The following is a 6888-nucleotide window of genomic DNA, read 5'->3' on the forward strand; positions in this document are numbered from 1 at the left end:
CTATCTATCTATCTATCTATCTATCTATCTATCTATCTATCTATCTATCTATCTAGCCGCCTACGACTTTTAGCTCTCCTGGGCGTTTCGTTAATGGTATCATTACCAAATTTCCTATCGCATAATGTGACTGTATGACGAGCATAACTGACTAGTCATAACTTAACTATCATGACAGTATGTCATAAATGTCATGATTTACATTTCATGGTCTTGCTGCTCTTGCGGTGCTTTCGTTCACATGACATGTTGCTCAATTGGCATGGTAGGCCATGACTGCATGGGGAACACAAGTGAGAGACCCTAACGTGGAAATCATAACATGCATGTCATGTAAGTCATGAGCCATGACTACGCGCCACGCTCATGGTACGCTAGCGGCCGTCTTCCTAGCTTCGCATACACCAAATTTGGTGTTACGGGACATGAATGAATGTCGAAGGTATATGACTGTTGCAAACATGATAGTCATGAGACGCATGTCATGTAACAACATGGCTACATGCCACACTCACAATGCGGTCGCGGTCGTTTCACTCGCTTCACATACATCAAATTTGGTATTACGGGACGTGAATGGAAAACGAAATTATGCGACTGGTGCATACATGATAATCATGAGATGCGTGTCATGTAATAACATGAATGCATGCTACGCTCATTATGCACTCGCGGTTGTTTCGCTAGCTTCACATGTACCAAATTTGGTAGTACGTGACGCAAACGGATGACATATCTAAATGACACGTTCAAACATGATAATGATGACATGTGTGTCATGTAACAACACGACTACATGCCACACTCATGATGCGCTCGCGGGCGCTTCACTAGCTTCACATATGAAAAATCTCGTATTACGTCACGTGAACGGACGGCGAAGGTGTTTGACTGGTGTAAAAATAATAACCATGAGATGCTGTCACAGAACGAGCGCTAAAAATGGGCGCGCCGCCAAATTGTCGCGACGAAACGCCGAGTAGCGCCGCGAGGTCAAAAGAAAAAGAAAACAAACATCTAAAGGCTCCCCGGGGCGCGCGCTCTCCCCTCGGAAGCGTGGCTTCGCCGACGAACCTCCTCGCCCCACATCGGCGGCCGAGATAGCCCGCGAAAGTTCCAGAACGAAAGGGGCGTGGTCATACCGAGTTGAGTCATCGGCCGCGGAGGGCGTGCCAACCGTCTTGCCCTCTTCCCAGCCTTCGCTGCGTATCGCGCCGACGAAATGACGAGAACCGTCTGGAATGTCGCGCGCAAGGTATTTAAACGAGCAGCCGAGATGAGAGATCAGGAGAAGACGGAAGTAGCGCCAGAGTGCGTAGGGATTCCGCCGTGTAGTCGGCGAAGGTTTCGTCCGTAGGGACGAAGCAGGAAATGAAGAGGATTTCTACCTGAGGGGCGACGACTCGAGCTACAGGCAAGAGTGTGTGTTTACCACTATCGAGCGAAGACGCGTGGCGACAGCTGCGTGTGTGAAGCCGACGTGTTCGGGCGAAGAAGTTTGAAGCTTGGAGAGTGGCCTATTGAAGACGGGAGGTTTCCTGGAAGAGAAACTCCGGCAAGGTTTCCTGGAAGAGAAACTTCGAGAACTGCGGAACGACAACAACGCTGGACTTTGAGTGAGTGATTCTCGGAAGAGTATCATCCAGACTCTTGTTCCAAGAACTTTGGACTGAATAGATTTTCTATCTCTTTAGTCTTTAAGTGTCTTGGTTGATCAATGCATGCGACTGCATTGTAGTGTGTATTGTTGTCTGTGTCCGTTGTTTCGAGAGTGGCTGATTGTACTGTGTAGTACGTTGTTTGATTGGCTTGATTGGTGACATATTGTATGCAACTATTGTGGAGTGTGCATTCTTGTGTATTGTTTTGATCTGCCACTATTGAGAATATAATTTTGTTTGTTTATCAACTCTCGGCTCTGACTTGTTTTTTGGACCACAACCGGCGTCCGCTGGTGCGCCAAAAAGGACCACTTCTAAATTGTCCACGCTTTCGTGGTGCGGTTCGGGGGGCCAATACTTCGGCCCTTGGAATTAGCCCGGCGATGGCCTCCTTAATTAACGGGACTTGTGTGTGACAGATGCGTGTCATGTAAGAACATGACTACGCGCCACACTCGAGGCGCCAAAACACTTCGACGTGACCCGGTGCGCGTGCGCGCCGGCGTTCGTTTCGTCGCGTCACGCCGGCGATGCCACGCCAAGCGCCGATCTACCTGCGCACGCCGCGCTGCGTTGCTTTGACGCACGCGCATTCGAGCACGCCCGGCGTCCTTCCGTCACGAAGCTAAGCAGACGCGGTGCTTGCTGTCCAGGCAACGTCGTCGGCGCGAAATGCAACATGTCGCATTTCGTGCTGGTTGCCGCCAGGCCTCGCCGACAGACGCTGGTCGCACCTAGCGTCAGACTGTACAGTGCTGGCGTTTTGCTATAAGTAGCGTCGCTACGTTTTGCTATACGCGAGTGAACGTCACGTGCGCTCGCTGACGTTTCGCTAGCTTCGCATATACGAAGTTTGGTATTACGGGACGTGAATGGACAACGAAGGTATGTGACCTGTCAAACATGATAATCATGATATTCTTGTCATGTAAAACATGACTACATGCTGCGCTCATAGCGTGGTCGTGGCTGTTTCGCTATAGCTGCACATATACCAAATTTGGTATCAGGTGACGTGAATAGATGGCGAAGGTAAGTCAAACGTCCGAATATGATAATCATGACATGGAAGTCATGTACGGCATTACTTACCTCCGTCTCGTAACGTTGGGCTGATTTTGAAGTGACATATCAAACTTCCCCATTCGTGCTTCGCATATCAGCGATTCCCACTGTACGTGGGATCTGCCAATTTCTTTTTTTCCCTTCTTTATTTCTTTCTTCTACTTCTCTCATGGCGCATACCAAACGCAGGGGATCGGCCGAACATTAGGTAAATTTTTTTCAGTATTTTCCTAAGTATATTGCTCGTATAAGCTTGAAATACCTTATATAACAAACTTCTGTACGAAATATTTCTATCTGAATATTTAAAGGGGGAAGAATATAGCTAGATATTCCTTTAGGTGGACTCAAGCATTCCTCTAAGGCGTAGGAAACATCCATGTAACTGTAGCCCAGAATAGAGGCGCCAAAGGAAAGGACATCTCTTTCGTAAATTTCCAGAGCCAGATTTTGAAAAGGTGGTGCTATAAATCTTCTCCTTCTTAAAACCACCGTCAAATGCTCGTAACGCCTAGCTATAGTGTCTGAATTACTTGAAACGGTTATTAGCATCGCTCCAGGGAGCGTTGTCACTACTGGGTATATTGCAATGCTTCGTGTTTTGGTTTCATTTTCTCAGTTTTAGAGACTTCCTGGTACAGGTCGATAGTCTTAAACACCGCATCTCTGTTTATGTATATTTATTTGTGTTTCTTTATGTATACATGTGTCCCTGTTTAATCTAATTATGTCGATGGCACCGAAGTGGTCTTCTCACCTATAATAGATATGGGCGCTTTCCGCAGTGCCTTTCAGATTAAGTAGCTCTCCTTTAATGAAAGTCTACGAAGGTCTGTTGTTTGCATGCTATCACATTCGTGTCCGTTCCATATATACGTATATATATTGCGTAAAAACGCGACACTAGATGGACTATGTGATAAGTACGTCGCGATGAAGATAACATTTTCCTGGTAACACTTGACCCCATATACCGACAGGCTATATATCAATGTGAGCTACATTAGCTCAACATCACCATCAACTCGAGCTCACCTGGTGAGTAGCGTCTTCTTGAAAATAGTAACGACGTTATATTATATACACTAAGGTATTTCTCAAAGTTATTTTCATCCTCAGCACATCATCTAAGATCTTAAGTTTAGTATATATTATTTGTTTATTCAGATTTAATATCTAATTTAAGCTCACTTATTACTCTTCGAGTCATAACATTTATTTAGGCTTCACCTGTATTTTTATTCACGTTTTTTCTTTTTCTTTCTTATTCATTACTGATATTAGTAAGTAGGTGCCAATAATCCCAATAGTACAATCATCATCATCCCATATACCCCAAAGACCGCTCGCGCCGGCAATAAGTAAGCATCATCATCATTTCAGTCTCGTTCGAATAGAGACACGTGTGCTGCGTCTACCACGTATGGCTCGGGCTGTGCTCCTGCTGCACCCGGATTCCAGAGGTCCTGTGATGTTCTCGCAAGATTCCACCCACGACATGTGGAGTTTCAGATGTGGAATTCACCCGCGAAGTGGCTTCTCGTGGCATTCAGCTCCGACATGTTTTGCAGTCTCGCTCCTGTCTCCGAGGAGCCGCAAGTTTTGGTCGCGGAAGCTTGCTGTCTTGTCGAGCTTGACAAAACCTGGAAGGTTCCTGCACGCGCCATCCAGCGAATCCATTGCGGGGGACGTAGCGACGGTTGAGACGGCATGGCCTGATCCGGCGCGACATCTATCTGCAGCCGCAACCCCTAATGCCAGCTGGATTAGACCCGCAGGCCTGCTTCCGCGCGCAACAAGGGGCATGCTTCACGCCAGAAGCTCCATGCAACTCTACTCTCTGCGGAGGTTCAGCCATCAGGATCATTTCCAGCTGATCAGGTGGTTGGTACAAGGGCGATACGCAACAACCAGCTGGCGTCCGCTTAGCTTTGCGCCGTCGGGCCGTCTGAGCTTGGAGAGATGGCTGGGTGAAAGTGACTCGGGTGAGCTGCGACGCGACGGTGATGCCAAATGTTTGAGTACCGAACCGGACAAACAGTGGTGGCGGGCCTGACGTGAAGGTAGGTTTGATAAAGCCGTCTTGATTTACTTTCCCGAATTTGAAATTCAGCAGCTTTTAGAGGAGTTTTTACAACACAACACGATCTCAAAAATGTTCACCGTGTGCGTTGCTGTGGTAAAATGATATAACGTGATAAGAGGGTGCGTTATCGGAAGTTCTCATAAATATTTTTATTTTGTGTTTGGGATTTCATCCGGTACTAGCTGCTAGGCAACACTGCGGTAGGTGGCGGCGACGCGTTATGCCGTAGCATTGGTGTTTTTATGTTTGTGCTTCACCAAAGTATTCGTTAAAATTTGTTTCAGAGCATTTTAAAATGACGAAAGCAATGATTATTTATTACCACTTCCACAGATATCGCGTATCCTCTCAGACATTTGCCATTAGCGCGTAACCTGAACTCGAAAGTATAATTAATGCACCAACTTCCACAATCAGTCAACCTGAGTGCGATTCCTGTGTGCCCATCAGTTCTTCACTCTTAGCATTTTCGATGAAACAGACCTCTTCAGTAAGCCTAGAAAATTTACAGCATTAGCTCTTTGTACGCTTTCGCAAGTAATTCTTCCCTTTCCCACCACTTCAAAGTAAAATGTTTGGAAGTTTTTGCGCTTAGTTGGTTAGTTAGCTAGCTTTTCCACTGCCCCTGAGTTGTATTACTGTGGGGTTTTGCGTGATGTGGTGTTTTGCGATTTCGGATAAACGTCCTAACACGGAAACATATGCGACAGCTACAACCATCGTGTAAACGTCCACTGAATTCCCTTTTCCACTCCAGTCATTCACCCTTAGTGACTGCATACTTTTATAAAGCACCGTCGATTCAAGAAAGAAAGCCCAACATTGTCGCACAAAACAGTGACCGTTCTGTCACGGTTTTTTACTAAAGACGATCTTTAAAGACGCACACATGAATCCAGCCACAGAATACTTGCGTTTTTTCGACAGTTTTTGCCTCCACTTCATTCGTTTTGTTTCAAGCATGCCATCACGCTAAACCTATTTTCCTTCCAGATGGCAGTTTGAACCGGTTACAGCTAAGGTCCCTAGATGAAACAAGTTTCCAAGGTAGCGACACCGTCCCTTTTCCTCCTCGCTTATTTGCCTAAAGTGCCCCCTAGAAGGTTTAAAACTTTCATCCAAAAGCGAATGTTTGGGTTCTGTTGCTACGGTGAATAGATGTAAATGAAACAAAATGGAACGAAATAAGACGTAGAATTAACAGTTACTTTTATGAACATAAACGGAACAACACAAAAGCAAGCGGGATGTGCGTTACTCGACCGGCAACATTGGGCAGTTCTATACTTTACACCACTAGCCATGGCGTCTCGCGTAGTACATTTTAGTTCCACGGCCGCGGTATTTCGTCCAGTTCTAACTAGTCCACTTCTCCGATAGTGTTTTTTTCGTGCTGTGACACAGTGGACGTGCTTCTTGCTGGATCCTGTAAGTGGCCACAGGGCGTGACGTTGTGACGATTGATTACAACCGGCTTGTGCACACACAAGAAAAAAAACTACGACCAGACTGGTACGAACACTCGTCCAGCAGCACTGCGATGACGTTTTTTTTTATGATGTGCCCATTTGGACAATCGTGATGCCAAGTGATTCTGATGCGGTGCTGGGAACTTCCTGAAAAGTGAGAGTTCTATACTGGTGAGGTGTCTCGAAGCAGCACGTTTCGGCTCAAGCGGGAACTGGTCAAGAGTGAAATGTTTCTGAAGGTGCGTTGATTACAACCTACAGCACCTTACCTACAGCTGTTCTGTATACGTGCATACCCACATGTATTTGTACCAACTGGCATGCACTAGACACGCATTAGACGCGCGCTTGGCGTTTCAATAAAAACCGACAAGTGAGCTAGCTTGGCAGATCCGCGTCGACATACGTTGACGGAGTTGCACGAAAGCATTCGCGTGAAATGGTTCATAGTTGCACTTCATGGTGCGCTCCATCTCGGAAAGCACGAGGTAAGTTGAAGAGAGCGAAACCATTTTCTGTTGTTTACGGCAACGCAGCATTGCTGAAAAACGCAGATGTTGCATTGAACGAGCATGGCGAAACAATCTTGGTCGACTTAGCGCACACC

Source organism: Rhipicephalus microplus, chromosome 5 (assembly GCF_043290135.1).
Source record: "Rhipicephalus microplus isolate Deutch F79 chromosome 5, USDA_Rmic, whole genome shotgun sequence".
Taxonomy (NCBI): Eukaryota; Metazoa; Arthropoda; class Arachnida; order Ixodida; family Ixodidae; genus Rhipicephalus; species Rhipicephalus microplus.